Source organism: Tachypleus tridentatus, unplaced genomic scaffold (genome assembly GCF_004210375.1).
Source record: "Tachypleus tridentatus isolate NWPU-2018 unplaced genomic scaffold, ASM421037v1 Hic_cluster_2, whole genome shotgun sequence".
NCBI lineage: Eukaryota > Metazoa > Arthropoda > Merostomata > Xiphosura > Limulidae > Tachypleus > Tachypleus tridentatus.
This window is the reverse complement of record NW_027467782.1, coordinates 28,427,897-28,449,553: the sequence shown is the minus strand read 5'-3', so window position 1 is coordinate 28,449,553 and position 21,657 is coordinate 28,427,897. Positions and strand designations below refer to the sequence as shown.

At 32.2% G+C, this 21,657-nt stretch overlaps 1 protein-coding gene and 2 long non-coding RNA genes across 3 annotated transcripts in view; 2 read left to right on the top strand and 1 right to left on the bottom strand.

Moving 5' to 3' along the window:
* LOC143243018 (uncharacterized) overlaps positions 1-21,657 on the bottom strand; it is a 224,325-nt gene that overhangs the window by 139,195 nt on the left and 63,473 nt on the right. The gene's annotated exons all lie outside the window — the stretch shown is intronic.
* LOC143243028 (uncharacterized) lies at positions 950-9,690 on the top strand. Its single transcript, XR_013023755.1, has 2 exons — positions 950-1,470; positions 7,035-9,690. It is a non-coding gene; the product is annotated as an uncharacterized LOC143243028 (long non-coding RNA).
* Positions 14,410-20,443, top strand: LOC143243025 (uncharacterized). Its single transcript, XR_013023752.1, has 2 exons — positions 14,410-14,693; positions 17,504-20,443. It is a non-coding gene; the product is annotated as an uncharacterized LOC143243025 (long non-coding RNA).

Sequence of the window (21,657 nt, the reverse complement as noted above, 5' to 3'; positions counted from 1 at the left end):
TTAAAGCTTTTCTCTCATAGATTCTGTCTTATTGTTCTTGAGCTGCATTCTGCATCCGTAAGGGCCTTAATCTGGTTCAACGATCAGCTGGTGTCTTGCCGGACAACCCGTCGAATCCTCCTGCTCAACACCAACGAAATTTTCTGGGGTGACCACTTGAAATTCTCATTCTGTATCCCTCAGGGTCTTTTAAGAAATTTGCAATAGCAGTTTTACTACATCCAATCTCACCAGTGATGGCACGTTGAGAAAGACCTTGCTTTTGCAACTCGACAATTCTGCCAAGTTCAAACTCTGTCAACTTTTTAGCCTTTGCCATGTTTTTATCCATTGTAACACAGGAGATGACAGTGGGAGATGTTGACAACACTAATGCTTGAACACAAATGACTAAATTTCGTTACGTGTTTACTGATTATCACTTCGTTTCAGTGTGGGCTTAATCTTTTGACCAGCTTGTATTTGGACTAATTTCATAGTGTTCATTTTCCCTATTAAATGCTTAAAAAGGTTTTTATTTTTATTTTCCCTTTTTCTTATTTTCATCTTTTGAAGCTCTTCTCAAATAAGTGGTTGAGTCTAACAATGCAAAATGCATATTTTTTCTTTATGTTCATTGGCCTTAAGATTTTAGCCAGCAGTGTATGTAACACTAAGAACACTTGCCAAGAGTTCATCTCTTACAAGGTAACTATCCACATAGTTCACAATGTTCGGATGTTTCACATCACACAATATTAATAGTTCAGTAATTAAACATTCTTTATTAGGTTGCTCAGTTAGATAAAGCATCTTAACAGCAACTTACAACTAAGTTCTTCTATCTATTGCTTTATATACACCTGCTGAACCACTAAAACAATTAAAGAAATATCATCAGAATCTGTAATGTATTCGAATGCAAAGACATTACCAGATTCTAGTGATAAAATTATTATGCTTTAAAAAACAAATGAACAATGGAAAATCACCTGTTTAAAATATTTGTACAATAATAAAACTGTATGCATATCTTATTATACAGGAAAAACAATATCATACATAACTAAATGTCTTTCATTATATGAAGACTACCATAAAGCATCAATAAAAAATAAACAATAAGTGAAATTGACACATGTAAGCACCACTTGTTAAAATAACATTAATAACTTTTTGGAAGTGATTCTGGTGTTACAATCAAGATGTACTAGTAACGTGATGATTTTAGAATATTTTCAGCTAATAATTCATGAGTGAATTAATCCATTGAAGTAAATGTATGTTTTTAAGTATAAGAATATCATTGACACTATTGATTATTCTGCTCTATAAATCTTGTAAATTTGTGTATGATCAAATATGCTTCACAATTTCACAAGGTACTGATGTCTTTATCCTCTGTTATTTTATTTTACAGAAGTTACTAAATGCTCTCTTTTAATCAAAATATGCAGTTATTCAGTTTCATATTTTAACTTTATGAACTATGTAAGTATTTTTGCTAGGACTTAAATAGTTATTTTCGAACACAAACTTATGTTGAAGTAAAATGAAACAGCTGTATTTGTGTGATATATATCAAACTGTCCACTTGTTATTCTGTATTTTTTTTTAATTCCTTGGTAGGTCAGAAAATGGCAAGGTGTTACTTATATTGAACATTTCTATATTTTAAATCACATTTTCAATACATCAGGAATATGTTAAGCAGCACATACATTTCCCCTCTTCATCACATATAGTGTAATAATGTTATAAATGTCATTACTTTCTCTACTGAAAATGCATTTCCATGCACTACTTACCTTTTCTTATATAAATAGCTATTCACATGCATTGCTGCCCTCTATATGCAAAACAACATTCTTACACACATGCCACAAGCCTTCTTCCTCCCCTCCATCAGAAATGACTTATTCTAATGCGTGTCTCATGCAAATTATCAGGACAACCCTCAACCAGTAAAACTGTCACATATTCAGGGTTACCCATGTTATTTCTTCCACTGAATTTTACCAGAATATCACAACGAGTTTTGCCACAAATTGGAAGATTCTGCTTTAAACAAGAAAGTGAGATGTGTGAAAGGAGTTAAATACCTATCAAAAATACAATTTTAATATCAATAAATTATAATATTATACATATGTTCACATAAATACCCAGAATTCATATTCCATAGGCAAAAGAACCAGAGCGACGAAATAAAGGAAGAATCCTTTGAAACCATAGAAGGAAAACGTCTGGAAACAAAAGAATAAGATGCAAAGAACTGATGTGAGAGACTGTACTACAGTTGAACTCATTGTCCATTGAAAAATTGTGGTACATGTGGATGGAAAACAGTGTCCAAGTGGTGTGTGAAAAAAACAATGGAACTGCTTCCAGAAGTACAGTGAATAACACACAACAGACCACACTCAGCAAGCCAACTACATCCAAAACCCATGTTACTGGGAACTGACATCCATACAGTGATAGGGTGAGGAGCAAAATGTCTACACTTCAAGTTCAAAAGATGCAATAACATTAATAACAACAAGTAATTACCATCAAAAGGAAAATAAGGCCCCTGAAAAAATTAATAATAATAAAAAATAACTTACCTAACCAAAGTCACATGGAAATTTGAAGAGTGGCTACACATCAAAGAAGACAGCCCAGTGAGGATGAAATGGTGATACTATACAAACAGCGAGAGACAAATGTATTAGAAGTAGTCAACTAGTGCAGTTGAAGAAGTTCTTCCAGAGGATGATAAAGATGAAATACAAGAGAAAAGGTAAGACATCAAATATGATGAGAATAAATATGAAACAAAAAGTACAGGACGACAACAAAAAAGAGACAAATAAACCAACTGAATCAAAAGCCCTGTCCCCATTGGTGAAGCTGAAATGAGAAATATCACAAACAGAATAGTTGCCAAGGTATAAAGAGAGGGGAACAAGCACTACAGATGACAGTTGTGTGAGCAATGAAACATTGAAGATCACATATAGGACACAGTCTTTACGGATCAGACATGTGATAAAGGTTACTAATGGAAGGAAGGTAGATCAATGAGTTATCCTCACTAGCTACTATTGTTTTGAGGAGGAAAGAATGATTCAGATAAAGGAGAAATATGTAGGATGATGAAGAGATAATAGTACATTGAATATAAATGTTGCAGGAAAATTAACTTGTGTTAAGATCATAGAATAAAAGAACTGATGTCCCAATGTAATGACTGAGAATGACTGTAGTACATGCCAGAAGCATGAAAACAGTATCGATGTGGCTATATTGGTATGTACAATACTCTGACAAAGTTAGCCCTGTAATGTATGAACTACACAGATCCAATGCAATGTACATAGAACACATTTATCAGCTGTGTCCACACATCTCAGACAAACCCTTAGTTCACTGGCTTGATCAGGAGACTGCAGATGAAAACAATGAGTCAGAGGAGGATGAGAACATTGTTTCTAATTGTTACATCCTGTATGAGAATAGAGAAAGGAAACTGTACTTATATAGAACATCCAAAGAAAGGACAGCACAAATCTAACGTAGCTTATCCAAATATTAAATGGAATATCATTGAAGGCCACTTTATGAGAGAGGAACAATTGCAGCCACAACAACACACACAACCAGTACCTGGCACAAATCATAAGGTGTGTTATCATGTAATTTACCTTGGTGTTCAGAGGTACTGAGGGAAGTAAGATAAAAATAACATTGGAGGGTACAGCATCTAACTAGTTTTACCTCCATATTGTCAGCCTCACATGATTAAGACAGAAATTGAGCAAATGTGGAAAGCTGGATGTTCACAAAAACTAAATAAATAAAATGAAACCAGCATAAACTCCACGTGGTGATATGGTAGTTTGATAATATCCAAATAATGTGTAGCATATGCTTAGTAATAACATAACTTCATAACATTTACGCATTACACAGTTAACACCTTTTTATGCAGTCAGAATGTACTCTTATGACATGTAGTACTAAATCTGCTCTGCCCACCACTGTATCAAAACTAGGTTTCTCGTGGTATAAGTCTGCAGACATACCATTGGGGAGCCACATAGAGCTACTAAGTAGCAATAGCATGAGTATATTAATTTCATTTGAAAAGCAAAAAGGTAAATCAGTTAGCAGTGTAACTTATAGGCTATTATGTATTCCACACAGTATTTGTTTTTGGTGTTTAAACATTACTTTTGTATACTTAATATTGCATCCAAATAAAAATGTTATAAATTATGTAAAATATTATTTTCAATATAAAAAGGAAAAAGGATAATTAGTCATAAATTTACTTACTTATTTGATGTATTTGTTATAATGTGGATAAGTCCTAAACTTCAGGAATGATGTTATAGCTTAATTATACCTAATTTGAATAAGATCATCTCAAATGTCCAGCATTCTTGAATTAGCAACTTTAAATCTCCAAAATACTAATGTACATAATGATAAAATATACTTTCTACATCCACAGAAAGTTTGTAGAATGTTTAAAATCACAAACTAAAAGAGAACTTAACAGCAACAGTATCAGATAGAATAAGTAAATAAGTCCTAGACTTCAGGAATGAAAAACAGGGTTTAACAGTATATATTAAGTTTTGTTGTCATACCACAGTCACAAAAGCACAGATCAGAGAATTTGCATAAGACCTTTATTTGATTCTCTCTGGACTCTCCAAATTCTGCAGACTTCAATTGTTCCCAAAACACTGTCAAACACACCCTTGAGGCCAAGACAGGAAAATTTGAACATAGAGGCAGAACACTTAAACTCAATGATACTGATGTCAGGTATCTTTGTTCATTCTGCCTTCAGTACAAAGGAAAGACTGCCACTGATGTCAAAGTGATATAAATGAACATATATAAAATGACAGGTGTTCAGATCTAAAGAATCAAGAAGACACACTGATAATGTAATATCTGGTTGTGTTTCAGTTAAAAGCTTTTACTTTGATATTCAAATATTGGCAAGAGACTTAAATTTTCTGAAAAATACAAAAAATGGACTGCTTATAATTGGAAAGAGCTGTTATGGATGGATGAGTCCAAGTTTGAAGTATTTGGGTCAAAGTGTAGGTAATATGTCTGGCTGAAGATAGTAGAAAGATACTTATCTCAATGCATAGCACCAGCCATAAAGCATGATAGAAGCAGTGTGATGATCTGGGGACATTTTTCTGCTGAGGTGATAGAAAATATCTACAAAATAAATGGAATAATAGACCAGCACAAGTCCAATGCAGTATTGATCAAGTAGGGTATACATGGTAGTTTGCATATTATTGGTAAAGGACTCTACTGCCAAGATTACAATAACCTCAAATACTCATACAACCAATGTAGAAAAATTTACTTAGCGATGAAAGCTGTTGGTGAAATCATTCAAATGATGTAACTGCCCCCCCAAAGAGTTGCAGTCTCAACCTAATTGAGCAGATCTGGGATTTGATAGATTGAAAACTTGACAAATCAAAAGTTACTTCCAAAAAAGCTTCATGTGAGTGTATCAGAGACACTTGGAGTAAAATCTCAAAGGACACTCTTATTAAATATCTTGCAGCAATACCTAAAAAACCATCCATAGTAATTAAAGCAAAAGAGAGACAACAAAATGTTAACTGTTTCCTTAATCAATCACTCTAACTATATTTCAGTTGTGCTAAGTTAGAATAACAATAAAATATTGATGTTTAATGTGGGATTCACCTTCTATTGTTCTTTTGAGACAACCTTAGATCTATTTTTGACTTTGTCCTAACACATTTCCACACTTCTGTATTACAAGTTTAACATATGTTACAGGGAAGAGCATTATAAAGACAGGCTGATAAATAAAGAGTATATAACATTAAACTACAACTTTTTACCAACACAATTTGTATAAACAATGACAAAGTTAGTGTACTGTAAATTTGACTTGCATTGTGAAAGAATCTATGGGGATTCTTATTTAACCATTCCTATGTAAGAAAATGTTTTCAAGCTTGAAATTTCTACCGACAAAAATGTTACATATGCTTTATCATAAAAAGCATAAAAAATAACATTACAAAAATTAACTCTCGACTCATTAACAGTCTTACAAGAGTCTTACTGTAATTTCTTGAATAATTCCCAATTTTATCAGTGATACAAGATATTACAGAATGTTCTTTACTTTGGAACTTAACTTGAAGAACAAAAAAAAAATATTTTCTACTTGTTTCTCAAACAATTAGTGAAATTCTCCATTAATTATTATAAACAATTTAAACTTTATCATCACCATTTTTAAAATGTTTTATATTACAAGTTACCAGTACTGATAATGGTATCACTTACATTTAGAATGTACATGTTTTTTAGTTGATTTGTTCATTTTTCTTTCACTCATCTCAGCAAATATTATAAAAAGGTTGAATGATATCTTTAAATTTCTATCAATATCCATAAATGGTCTTTATGAAAATTTACTTAACACCCAACTTTCATCATTATTTTCATAATGCATGACATTGTAGGTGTGTCATTTTCCTGAACTTTCAAAACTGTATCATATGACATGTTCTAGTGTAACTTCCTCCTCAAGACATTATGTAGTAAATTTCATTCATAGCAACACAAATTGGTAAGTTTGATATGAAAGATGTGCAACTCACAGTAATTTACTTATTTTATATATCTCAGATATTTGAGAATAAAATGCATGATAGAAATATTTGCTACTGAAAAAATGCATAAAAAAGGAGCTAGTAGATAGTGATTCCAACTACCATAAACAAACAGTAACATGTATATATATATACACATGTGTGTGTGTAAAAGTTATTAATATTCTTTTTGCATGTAATAGTTTTTTTTTTTATACACATATTAGGTCATCCCATAAGTAATGTCATTTTTTGGGATAGGATAAATTTAAATGCATATTTTTTGGCTAAATGAAGTTATTCTCAAAGTCACACAAGTTATATGGGATGAAATAATAACATTCAGAGTAAACCAATTTGTTTTTTTACTAATTTTTGTTTTATTTATTTTAGAAGCCCCAATTATCATGGATGTCTCAGAAGAGCACATAAGGAATATAATGTTTTACAACTTCAGAAAATGAAAGAGTGCTACTGAAGAACCATTCAAGATGTGTACAACAATGACATTCTGAATGTAGGGAAGTGTCAAAGATGGTTCCATAAGTTTAAAACTGGTGACTACAGTTTGACGGATGCAGCTCGCATTGAGAGCCCTGTTGAGTTCAATAATGACCTGCTTCTAGCAACACTTGAGAAAGATTGTGCTGTAACTGTTGAAAAATTAGCCCAGAAACTTAATTCATCTCCTTCCATTGTCCATCAACATTTGCAACTTGGTAGAGTTTTAAAGTTTGGAAAATGGGTAACACATGAGTTGTCAGCTTATAATCAGAAAGAATGAGTAGACATCTGCACATCTCTTCACTTTCATGAACTTCAAGCTTCATTTTTGAACCACCTATTTAGTGACTGGAGATAAGAAATGGATACTCTATCAAAATGTCATGCACTGCCAACAGTGGGTTAATGCAGTAGAACCAGCTACACCACAGTCAAAAGTGAACCTGCACTTCAGGTGGTGTAATACTCTTTGAGTTGTTACAAACAGATCACACAATAACTGCTGAGAGACACTGGCAGAAACTGGATTAACTGAATGCTGCACTAAAAAATAAATAAAAAGATACCTGCTTTGGTAAATCAGAAAGGAGTTGTTTTCCACCATAACAATGCACATCCTAACATTGCTAGGGTCACTTTTAAAAAAATTGAACAGCTCAGCTGGAAGAAACTTCTCCATTCTCCTTATTCTCCTGATCTTGCTCCTTCAGATTATGATATTTTCAAAAACTTGACACACCATCTGAATGAAAAACAGTTTACTTCTATGATTTGTTAAAAAGTAACTCTTGTACCTTTTATATTTCAAAACAACTTGATTTTTATAAGTGTGATATTGAAAATATTTTGATACATTTCCAGACTGTTATTGAGAAGAGATGAAAAATATGTAATTGATTAAAGTTGTTATTTGAGTTATTTTTCTTCCTTTTAAATCTTAGTGTTAAAAATGATATTACTTATTGAATGACCTCACAGTTTTCATATATGTAGTGTAATCTACACAGGAAACCTAAACAGTAAAAAAAAGAAAATAATTGCATCACTGACAGTGTTTCTGTTTAAAGCTTTATGTGATTTTGTAGTCAACAAATTCAAGATGCAAAAATAGCTTAAAAATTGTATTTATAAAACAGAGAGTAATCTATTAATGATTTTAGGATTTACTTAATAAGTTCATTTATTCCACAACCTTCAACAGAAAAACATGTCTTTGAAATAGCATCTCAATATTACTTGCTAGAAAACAAATTACCAGAGCAGTTCCTAAAATTAAAGATATAAGTACCTATCAATTAATATACATACAAACATGTACACACTTGTTTAGGCACACTTTACCAGTTTGAATGATTTAACATTTCTTAACTCTTTTCTGTCTTCAATCTAATAAAACCTCATTTCTTCATCTTCTAACCACACTACAACATTGAAAACTCATTCTCATCTGTGAAATATATATTTGAAAATATCAATACACTAGTTAATTCCATCCAGAACACAAACAAAATAAATTTAACTTGAGAAATACCAACTAAAATATTATTCAAAACATTGCCAAAAGCAATTTCCTACTGTCTTACTAATATTAAAGTGTATAACTTTACAACTACATGAAAGTGTAATTCTGAGAATAAAACAAATTATCAATCACTTTCAACTATAAAAACCTGAGTTTGAATACAATATAAAAATTCTTATAATATATTTAAACTGCTATAAGTTGCACTAACATTACAGTTAAAAAAAACTTTATTAATAATATAAATTTCTAAATGTTAAAATGAGACACATCTTAATACAACAAATACAAATACAGTAAGCCACATTGCACAGATGTTTAACTTGCATTTCTTTCCACATAAAACAAATATTCTAACAAAATGTATTAAGTAATATTAAATTATCTCTTATAATAATACTGTTCTAAAACTTTATGTGCACTTCATTTTAAAAGATATAAACAAAAGGCAGGTGTAAATATACTTCAGTCAACATTTTGAAGTAATACATATTAAAAGCTAATCAAAGTTTTAAAAAGATCTAACATTAATAAGTCATACAATAACATGGTAAGTTTATTTATTGTTTTGAGTATGGTAAAGTTCAGCCCTAACTAAAGTAAACCAAAAAATATACATAAATTACAGTGATAATTTATTTCTTTATAGAATAAATGATTAACAAATGTCAGGCCTAAGACAAGTGGACTTAGAATTTTGGTGTATGTGATAAGAGTTCTTTTGTATTACTCTAGTATTTAAAGAAGTACTGTTACAATAATTATATTAATTTTATTGCAAATGTTTTGTGGGTCTCTAAGCTAAAATTATTAAACACCAATTAACCAGTCATATTTCTTATGTAACATTCTCTTATATTTTTGTTCTCAGAAGAATAACAAACCTGATTATTCTTTCTGATTATAAACATGTTTCAATATGTTTCTTGTTGAAAGTTGTAAAGCTGTTTGATATATTTCTGCTCATAAAGGACAATGTAACTCAGTATGGGCTTCAGATAAATTTCTAAATTTACTGAGTAATGGAACTGTTGCTTCATTATGGGTCTGTATTATATATGTATCTTAAACATTTCTTGGTAAAGAAAGTAGTTTTTCTAACCTGATCTGGTACAGATTTAATAAAACTTCATTACTCTAACTCAAGTAGGATATAGTAATAACACTGAGGTACAATACAAAGTATACAAAAGGCCAACACTAAAATAAGTATTTAACTTTGAATGAAATACCTGTATTCTTTGAACTTTCTGGGTGAATTATTTTAACATATTTAATTCATTTTATTATCATACTGTACCATTAAAAAATCTATCACAATACTCATTTTGAAACTGGTTGATATTTAAAAATGAATTTAACAGTTTGATAGAAATATAGAGAATAACTTGTAACACGGTATTCTAAGTTAGTTCAGTTTGTGAAATGGATTCTAAAATAATTTAATCAGCCTAAGTGGACTTTTAACATGAAGAGAACTGTCACATTTAATATACCACTGTAGTCATCATAGTCTAGAGAATTCTTGTAGGTACAGTTAACTTGTTTTAAATATCTAATTTTAAAATAAGTGAATTGCTTGCTGCATGTTATTTTCAAATTTATCACTAACAAATCACAGACATCTACTGTAGAAGAATCCTAAAACTTTGACGTAAGTAGTTTCTGACTATGAGTTGAATGTTAAAATCTTCACAAGTATGCAGTGAAGTTAAAATGGTGATAAAAGCCACATGTTTATTTGCTCTTTGGTTACTCTGTTTCAAAATCTGGAAAGTCTCACCTAAATACTAAAATTCATTAAATTCATATTTATTGTTACTCGTGACATACACAACATGACTAGATAGTGGTGAGGCCCACGATAAACTAATGAAAAATAAATAAGAGGCAGAGAAAAGTTTAGTTGAGGAAATTAGTATAGAAGTAATTAGAAGGGTAGACTTATTTCTTACAATCATAATAACAGAAAAAAAAGATATAAAATAAATAACTTTAGAGCATTAGTAGGAATGAAAGATTTTGATATTATGGTAATAACTGAAATATGGTTAAACAAAGATGATGTGTGACAAAAATTTCCTTCAAATATAGTGTTAAAGACTTTTTTAATAATTAAAGTACAAAAGAGATGGAGGAGTTGTCATATGAGGAGTGGCTGAAAACTCTTGTACTGCTTTCTCTTGGAAAAGAATTGGAGGAGGGATGTGATATGATTGAGGTGTTAAAGATTGTAAAGGGAATTGATAATGTTGATGCATCATCTTTATTCATACTTAACAGTGAGAAAAGTAGGGCAAAAGGAGTTTAGTATAAACACTGGCAGGTTGGTTGATTGGTTGATTTAATGTTTTATGGCACAAAGCAGCCAGGTTATCTGTGCCAAACATCCAGTAAAAAGGTAAAAGTAAATTTAGTAAAATTCATTAAAGGAAATCAAGGTAAAACAAAACAAAGTTAAAAAAAACAACAAATAGCATTAGACCAATGTTTACATCTAGTCTACAATGTCAAAACTGCAGTGATTCAAAGTTGTAAAGGACTTTCTGTAGCATGACTGTAATAATCATAACTCACCAGGAAGACTAACAGATAAGTACAAAAACCACCATCAGTAAACTGGAGTTAGCCTTTCCAATCCTGGTTTCAAGTTACTTAGTGGATACTGGCAGAGTAGAAGTCACCTTCAGCTAAGATAACTTTAATTTTCTTACAAGATAGTTGGCCTTTGAAGTGGGTTTTCTTTGGATGTTATAGAGCAGAAAATTTAAACAAGTTTAACAGAAAGCTTGATAAGTATATGAATAAGTGTTGGCTTTAAGACTTCTAAAAATTTATTCATTAACATTTATAGTTTAAATTAGAGGATGTAAGAGCCAGGATGGACCAAGAGATCCCACACTATTCCGTAACGTCATGTATTGTGTCTAGTGCTTCAAACTGCAGTCTAATTCCAGAAGATTTAACATGTGTCTAATGCAACAATAAAACTTTTGTCGATAACGTGGCTTCAAACTCAGCTTTAATGTTAGTATTACATGGTTCACTATGGTACTGAGAGTAAGACCATACAACATAGAATATGGTATTGGGAAAACTAACTTCTAAAAAGTTCTATTCTAACATCTAACTTCGTTTTTGTTTTGTTGGTCCCCTTATGATTCTATTTCGGATCAACTGTCCATTTGATTACAAACGTATCATTATGCTGATGTTTATGCTTTATGGTCGAGGTTATGTTTATTTCTGCATGCATCATACTAGTGCCAACAAAGTATAGCAAAAATATAAATTCTCTTTCTAAGAGTATGAATAACCTGGTCCTGAATTACATTGTTGAGTTGGCTACATCACTCGGCATATTAAATTTTGTCTTTTGCAAAAAAGAACATTCTAAACGACCAAGAAAGTTTGGCAACCAGAAAATAAAACATTTAAACTCACCATTTACAATAAAGTTATCTAAATTGTGATAACCGAAAGCTGTATATTTCCTATTGAAAATCCTTATTTTTCGGTATTAATCAATGAACTACGGTCTATAAAAGACTTTTGCCCTACATAGTGGTTAGATTTTGTATGACGTTATATTTACATATTTTTTAATTATAAATAAGCGTTAATTATACATTATGAAAAATAAAATAACTCTTCATTGTTTGGTTGGTTGGTTGGTTGGTAGGTAGGTACAAAACAACACAACAGGCTATCTGCGTTCTACCTACCACGAGTATCAAAATCCGATTTTGAAAGTTATGAGCCCTCATACTTTCCACTTAGCCACTGAGAAAATAACATTTGAACATCGATTGTGTATTCATATCTAGCAATGTATAGTAAATACACTCTTTTGGTAAGAAATTAGTTTTAATGAAGATTTCTGAAATAAATTAGAGCCATGTTTGTGATTTCAGAAAAATACTAACAAGCAAATGAATAAATTAAAATTTGATATCTTTCGACAAAAAACTGTTTTAAATAACCACGAAATATTTTAAAATGGAAGTTAGTTTTCAAAAGCTGTAATTTTATTTATGTACAGTTTTATAAATTATTATGGAAAAGTGAGCGAAACACTCATCATCATCATCTGCCACTCAATTCCTTAAGGAACATAGGGCCGTAATCACTGCGGTTTCCGTAACAAGTTTTTTTTTCAAGTGAGTAGGTTGTTAGCCCACTGCACCTAGCCGTCCCTAATTTAGGAGTGTAAGACTAGAGGTAAGGCAGCTAGTCATCACCACCCACCGCCAACTCTGGGGCTACTCTTGAACCAACGAATAAAGTAGTTGTCAATATTGTCAATCGCTAGCATTACATACACATCTTGTACTTTGTTGATTCTTACGATCGAGAATCTTCTATTAATTTCGAGAACAGGCAGAACTTGTGAATTAAACAGCCCACAGTAAACGTCATAAGAAAATATAAAATTACACTGGAAGAAGCGAAGGTACAACACTAAATGTGCAATAGTAAATCTGTTACAAAATAAAAAACCGATAACTCAAGTGAGATTGAATGCCTTTTGACGAAGAACGGTCCGGCGTGTTAAGGCGTGCGACTCGTAATCTGAGGGTCGCGGGTTCGCATCCACGTCGCGCCAAACATGCTCGCCCTTTCAGCCGTGGGGGCGTTATAAGTGACGCTCAATCCCACTATTCGTTGGTAAAAGAGTAGCTCAAGAGTTGGCAGTGGGTGGTGATGACTAGCTGCCTTCCCTCTAGTTTTACACTGTTAAATTAGGGACGGCTAGCACAGATAGCCCTCAAATAGCTTTGTGCGAAATTCAAAAACCAAACAAAAACCAATATTTCCTTGAAGTTTACTATTCTTCTGGCGCTGCATGGCCAGGTGGTTAAGGCGCTTAACTTGTAATGCGAGGATCGCGGGTTCGAATTTCCGTCTCACCAAACATGCTCGTCCTTTCAGCCGTAGGGCCATTATAGTGTCTCGATCAAACCCACAATTCGTTGGTAAAAGAGTAGCTCAAGAGTTGGCGGTCAGTGGTGAAAACAAGCTGCCTTCCCTCTAGTCTTACACTGCTAAATTAGGGACAGCTAGCACAGATAGCCCTCAAATAGCTTTGTGCGAAATTCAAAAACAAAAACAAAAAACTGAGGAGGAAGAGATAAATAAACAGAAACCTCAGAGTCAGAGGATGTTAGTTGATGAAGTAATAATAACATGGGACATCTCAGTTTAAAACACTAGAAGTGAAGATAAGGGCCTCAGTAACAAATAATATGTCAAATACTTTCCCAATGAAATGTGAGTAGAACCTTATATCATGCAGATGCTCAAGTAGTTGCATACAAACCCAAGAATGATGTGAATGAAAGTGGGTAATATTGCCTCTAATAACATAACAAACACTGGATAATATGATACTCTATTTATGAAGTTGTAATTACGTTAAGTAGATTTGTTTCTTTGTTTTGCATTTTGCACGAAGCTATACGAAAACGATCTACGCTAGCTGTCCATAATTTAGCAGAGTAAGACAAGAGGAAAAGCAACTCCTGGGGTACTTTTTCAAACGAATAGTGAGATTGATAGCATATATGTATATAATTACGTAAGATTATATGTTTATCAAATAAATTATACAATTTATTTTAAGAATAAATACTTAATGATTGTTTAGCTTTATTTGTAACATGAGAGTCACAATAAATTAATTTAAAGTAAACATTATGACAAATTTAATTACGAAACTCGATAGGGGTCGTACGCATTGATGCAGAGATTTTCGAGTGTCGCGTGAAATTTTTTGATGTGTAGAATACAGAAAACAGACGATTAGGTGTAATAAAGATAAATAGTTTGGTTTGCTGTTTCATGGCGCAAAGCAACTAGACTTTCTGCGCTAAAGATAAATAAATAGTGTGAAAAAGTAGAGAAACAGACAAAAATTAGCAGACGAGATGTTACGAAACGGAAATAGGCCAAAGAAAAGGAAAAAGGGAAGATAATCGTCGTGGAGGCCTTACATTTAAAATAGGCCTAATAATTGATATATTATTGTGAGTATTTTAAAAGGTAGCGAAAATAATTTATTTCGCCAAAGAGAGTACTGAATATATATTTATATCTAATCTTTTAAAATAAAAATTACAGCATAACTTCCGTTTGACGTATCTTAAAAAAAAAAAAAAAAGCCAACTAAGCCTAAAGTTACCACTAAACAACGTAAGCTTTATCGAAATAATCTGATTCTGTTATGGCGAAATAGAAAATAAGAAATTTATTTAATTACAAAAAAATATGATGCGAAATTTAACGTTTACAAAACTTGCAGATTAGAAAAATTGACACCAACCTTCCTAAAAATAAAAGTATACTTCCAGACCAAACCCCCAGTGGCTCACGGGATGTCTGCGAAATTATAACGCTAAAAACTGGGTTTCGTGATGAGCAGAGTACAATAGCCCATTGTGTAGCTTTGTGCTTAATACAAAACAACAACCAGACCAAAAATTCAAATATATCACAGAAGAACTTCAAATCAAAAGTTTAAAACAAAGTATAAAGGAAATTCTCTGCAAAAATGAACTGAATCCCCACAACAAACTTGCAAGTTTAACTTCCTCTAAAGATTACTATTGTCATCATTCATACGTAAAATCACATGTAATTTGATTACAATCAACTAAAGCAGCCCTGGATTAACCATTACGCAAAATACGCACATGATTCGGGCAACAATGGAAGGGATAACCACAGAGATTTCCCCTTAGTTATAATGCCCTTACCTCTTTCACTACCACACTCAACTTTGGTTGATTTTTTTTGTAATTGCTCTTATCTACCGTGCTTGATTTTACTCTGCATTGTTAAAAAAGTTTTCTTTGGCTCGGTTAGTGACTAAAGTTTCGAGAATCTACTAAACTATGTATCTGAAGTAAGAAGTAATTGATTTGCGAAAGATTACTGTAAAGAGCAGAACAAAATGTTGATAAAACTTCAGGTAAAAGATGATCACATGTTATGATGTCTAACCTTGCAGATGAAATATTTTTCTCAATCATTCCTTCTGCTGTGGCTATTTATAAGAAATTATAGGCAGTGGAACTGTTTTGTTTTATCTTTTACTGCTCTATTCAGTAACATTTACAGAAACAAAAGAGAATGATACCACAGAAATATAAGTCAAACGAAATGGTAGCAGATGTGTACAGAGACGTGGCTAGTTTAATGTTTTTTTCGGCTTTGTTTTCGTGCCTTATATTTGAGTTATTGTCTCGTTTGTTTAAGTTTTATTTGCCTTAGTGTTGCTTTATTTGTGTGTTTTATAATATTTTTTATGAGTGTGTTTTTCACTGAAGTTTTCTGAGCCGTAAGTTTTTTGGCTTCAAATAGCTTGCTGTTTTAAACCTTTGTTTGTGAGTGCATCTTTTGTAATTTATCATACCAAGAAAAATTTCAGAAAGGAATGCTACTACAGCAATGCCATCGTTCATATATTACATGTAACCTATAAGAGCATTTGGGCATGTATGTATACCCTTGTGATATTTTTTTATGAGACGAACAATCCGAGACAGAAACACAAATACAACGAAGACAAACTTTCAGGTGTAAGTCAACTATTTTGTGACTATAAATTCAAATCACAATGTGTTGTATTACATTTCTGAAAAGCTGGGAAAACAATTGAATGATCGGAGCAGTCTAAAGGCGATAATTCGACCTTTTAGGTCAAATTACGTAAGACTTCGACATGTTCGATAAGAAGGTTCACATTGCAATGTTTATACCATACTACTAGTAGTAGTACAGTAGTGTGGCACCGTGGTCATACGAAGGTAATGTAAAGAACTGAAAAATCAAGAAAATCAATTTAGGATTGAAAAAAGTGCATAAACTTAACAAGTTCATGTGAGCAAGGTTAGTACTAAGTACTGGACTTAACGTTAGTGGCCTCAGTTGCAATGTACAGGGTGGCCCGTAAGTCTCTACCCATCCATATATCTTATGTATCCAGTGTATCTGTGTGCTGTCCCTCATTCTCGCTGCATAATATTATGCAACGCCATGTTCTGCGAGACATTTTCAAGTATAAATGGGCTTACATTGGCCATATTTCTCTGAAAAAAAGAAACGAATATATAATGCGTAATTGAATATAACATAATAACATATGGATGGGTAGGGACTTACGGGTAACCCTGTAAGTGCATTAGGCCTAACGTTAATGTTATCTGAGAACTGAGTGACAATAACATTAGGCCTAAATACTGTAACTAGTTTAGTGTAAGTACACTGGAAACGCTACTGTAGCCTGGAATAATGAAGTGGACTATTCCCAGTGTAAGGCTGTCGTTTTGAATTTTCCTTCGCATCCAGGCATGTCAGTAAAGTTTCAGACATGTGCCTATTTTGTTGATGTATGGTTTGTTGGCTCATCTAATAGTCCCAGGTCAAATATGAGCACAAAAGAAAAGTTGAGGTTACAACTCATTCTTCAGATATTAGGATCAAGGTACTCTAGCCTTTGACATTGCTTCTTGCAACCAGCTACCATAACAACAACCTTAATGAAACTTTTCCAATGACTGAAAATTAATTTTTCTAAAATGGATTGAGGCCAGTCATGAATGGTTTTCAACATATCAGAATACAGCAAGTCAATGAAAGTATTTATGAATTCATGTTTATGTGCTGATGGACCTGGACTCTAGGATAACTTTCTGACAGCCTTTGTCTAAATGTAGACTTAGAGTTTAGTATGTTTGACTGTCTTACGAATGTTTTTTTCCATAAATTTCAGTGTTTTTCTGATCATTATAACTATATATGATCCGTATTATTTTGTGTTTTCTGTATTTTTCAGACTGCAAGATGAAACATGTTCATTTAAGTGATGCACAAAAGAAAACCTGGCAAAAAAGAACCAACAAAAGGCATTAGATAGCAGACTATTTCTTTCACTTAACTTACACAACAAGATCTTCCAAATCAGAACCCATCTCTGCCATGAGAAGTCACTTGTACTGTATCTAACTCTGACATAATTAAAGTTGAACCAAGCTTCACACCTATAAGTACCACTTTGTCCACTTGAAGGTCAGAACATCATGATGACGTTGAGGTGTCACAGGCTTGCTCAACTGTAATAACTTTCACAACTGATCTCACTTTGCCTGTAAATTCTCCAGATATCTCTGGTGTTAAGGTTGATGCAAGTTGCTCTACAAGACAGTTTGAAGTTGAAATAATTTCTGAAAATGAAAATTGCTGAACTATGGTAAAATGCTTCAGTCTACAAAAGATGAAGAAACTAAAGCAAAAGATCCAGGGTTGTGGTTCGATTTCTCTGCTGCTGATGTGGCTTAATGGATTGCTTGTGGACCCACTGACTGTTAACACCATAATGTGTCATTTGTTAAATCTTGCTGGATTTTCAATAGTAGCAAACCAATGAGGTACTGTTTGCAAAAACTTTCCTTTGGAGTAAAAGCCAATGGTGAGTAATACAAGAGACAGTGGTTATTGTATTCACTATCGACTCTTTGTCCCTAAATTTTCCTCTGTTGAAAGAGAAGGGTTCAGTGACTGGTGAAAAAAGTGGCCCATCTGGTGAAATGAAAAATTTATAAAATGTTTCATCGATAAAACTCTATATTCTTACTTGCAGTATTCCATACCAGTGGTTTCAGAAATGATATTCATATCACCCATCTGGTGAAATGAAAAATTTATAAAATGTTTCATCGATAAAACTTTATATTCTTACTTGCAGTATTCCATACCAGTGGTTTCAGAAATGATACTCATATCACCAGAAAAGTGACCCATCTGGTGAAATGAAAAATTTATAAAATGTTTCATCGATAAAACTCTATATTCTTACTTGCAGTATTCCATACCAGTGGTTTCAGAAATGATATTCATATCAGCAGAAAAAGTCACTGATATTGAAATCTGATAAAGTTCAGAATGTTTCATCGACAGTATGATTACTGTCAAATTTGTCATGACACAACTAGCACCTTCACAATCACAATAGGTATACTGCCATGGTTAAAAGTTCATGTCAAATACACAAGTCCATTGTGATAAATTAATAACTGAAATAAAAGTACACATTACCTCTAAGGTGTCAAAATTAGTTACATCCCAATGGTGGGTGATTTTTGATGAATATCTTTTCCACAATTCAAGAAAGATAACGGCTGAAAGTAAATAAAAACAAAGTGATAAAGTTTATCATCACTAAAGACAGAAATTGCAACAGAATACAAATTACTCTTTAAACTTATATGGCTTATGATAATTTATTCAACTATTTTTGTTCACCAAAGTGTTAGTAATAACAAACTTTGTAAAGTGTTTTATTTTTTCCTTGAAAAGTCCCAAATTACAGACAAGATATCTCAAAGTAATAACATGCTTTTGGAATTAATTTGAAGTGTTTGATGTGAGACTTCAGTTATAGAAGTTTAAAGTCTTGAATGTGTAGCAAATGTGATGTGCTTTATGTTGGTTTGAAATTAAGACCATTTCAAGTATTGCAGGTTGGACGTTTTTATGTTGAAGTAACCCTTTTGCTATGGGAATTCATTACCACACATATCATGAGGATTTTCTTAGTGAGTTACTTTCCCAAAATTCAGGTCCTTTGTAAGGTCAGTTTTATGTTACTGGATATTGTAGCATGAGCATACATGCACCCTGTCATTGTAACTTCTACACTGTTATCCAGACACAGTTGAAAGATCAATATAATAAAAATAATAAATTTATAAATGTACATGGTGTGGACAAGAAAAGTGGCCCCCTTGAAAATGCTGTTAATTTGTTATATATTTTATTAGATAATAGAAAAATGTGTAAAATGCACTTCACAAGATCTGTTCCAATATGATATCAAATAAATTAACATTTTCAAGGGAGAGGCACTCTTTTGTCCTCCCCTTGCATATAAATGTATAATGTTATTAAATTTAAGCTATTTTATATGAGTTATAGTTTGTAGTTATTCTGGAATGAAAAAAGGCATTATTTATATTAATTTCCTAATTGTTTATAGTGGTCAAATCTATCAAGCCCATACAGAGTTTCATTAGTAAAAATAACAGACAAAACATTAAGTTTTTTTTGTACAAAAATGTTTGATAATTATCTGGAGGTTATAAAAAATTTTATATGTGAAATTTGAACATTTTCTGATGCATACAAATGTTTTTAATCTTAAAATCAAAATTACTATGCATGTTAGATAGTCAACATGCTAAAAGAAAATGGGCACAAGAAAAGCATTACTTAAAAAGTCTTAAAACTAAATAACAAAAAATTTGATATTTTGTGTATGAAAGCTCTAACAGAGTCTGAAGAAGAGAATATTATTTATATAACTTTAACATGTAAATCTATATAATACTTACCCCAGAGTGACATAAAACAGCAAAAAATACAGCAGCACCATTGTCAAAAAGATGTGTAATTTTGACAAAAGTGCATGTCTGTCCTAGCTGTTCATATTTACATCCTTTTATGTCACACCGAGGACATAAAATTATGTCATTGTGGTTCTCACAAACGTCCTTGCTGTAAAAAAAAAATGCAATTTTGTTTTAAGTTTATAGAATAAACATAGTACAGCCGAACATTTAACTCAATCATAATATACAACTGTCAATTTCAATGATAATGCCACATAAAATAACTGTTTGACTGAAATTATGTTTAAATCAATTTGTCACAAAATTATTAAAAATATTTTAAGGTACATTAATGGTTCAAAACATATCAACCAATAAAAATTAATGGTTCCAATTATTACTCTTTGCAATTATTCCAGCTACAAATGTCTTGTGTGAAAATAATTAATTAGTTAAACACTGATTAATTAGTCCAGTGATTAATCACTTACCACATTCCATCAATTACATATCTCTAAGTAACTGATTTATTTGAGGTATAATTTAGAAAATGATCAAACATGAGTTATAAAAATAATAAACTGTTTGATAACTCTTTTAACTTTTTTCTCCCCTAATTCATACCTGTGAGTATCACCCACCAAGGTGAAGAACCCATATAGGAAACACAGCACTCCTACTGCTGAAGCTGGGATCAGCATGCAGGTATAAAATCTGCAGGTAGAAAAAGAAAATTTATTGAATTTTTAACATGATGCAGGATATTTGAATATTTTGAGTTATTTGCTTGAATCATTTCATTATGAAGAATGAGGATTTAACAATCTGGATTAAACAGAAGTTTATTTATACATTGCAATTTATCTTTAGTTAAGACATTTTTACATTTTTCTGTTAGAGATTCCATCTTTTGATTTCCCATCCTATGTTATAATCCTTGTACAAATTTTACAATCCTGGCCATTCCCTTCCTTGGTGATCACGTTTGTGTGTATATCTTCCTCCTTAAATAGCTGATTGGCAAATAGCAGGATTTTACACCAGCTGTTATTATCTTTGAAGGAAGTTCACTGAATAAAGTAAATTAACATTTTTCCAGGGATATTTTTAGTATGATACAGCCATGTTCTCAAAGCTCTCTTTGCCTTCAATTGTAAATTCAAGAATGTTTACTGTTAGTTATAGGGATAACACAAGATGAGTCTGTAAAAATATTTTATTTATTTTTTTTACTTCCAATAAAAAATTTCCTAACAAGAAAACGAGGACAGTTTTACACTATTAACTCATCACCTCTTTTGTGTGCCGTTTTTCAAGGAGCTTCCATTAATAAAAAATTAACTTCTCATCCTGTACCTGTAGTGCTGTCATCTAGTGTCATTCTATTCACATTTCTAATATTTTCATTGAGTTTTCTCTCGCCCGCGCCGCGCTAAACATGCTCGCCCTCCCAGCACTGGGGGCGTATAATGTGACGGTCAATCCCACTATTCGTTGCTAAAAGAGTAGCCCAAGAGTTGGCGGTGGGTGGTGATGACTAGCTGTCTTCCCTCTAGTCTTACACTGCTAAATTAGGGACGGCTAGCATAGATAGCCCTCGAGT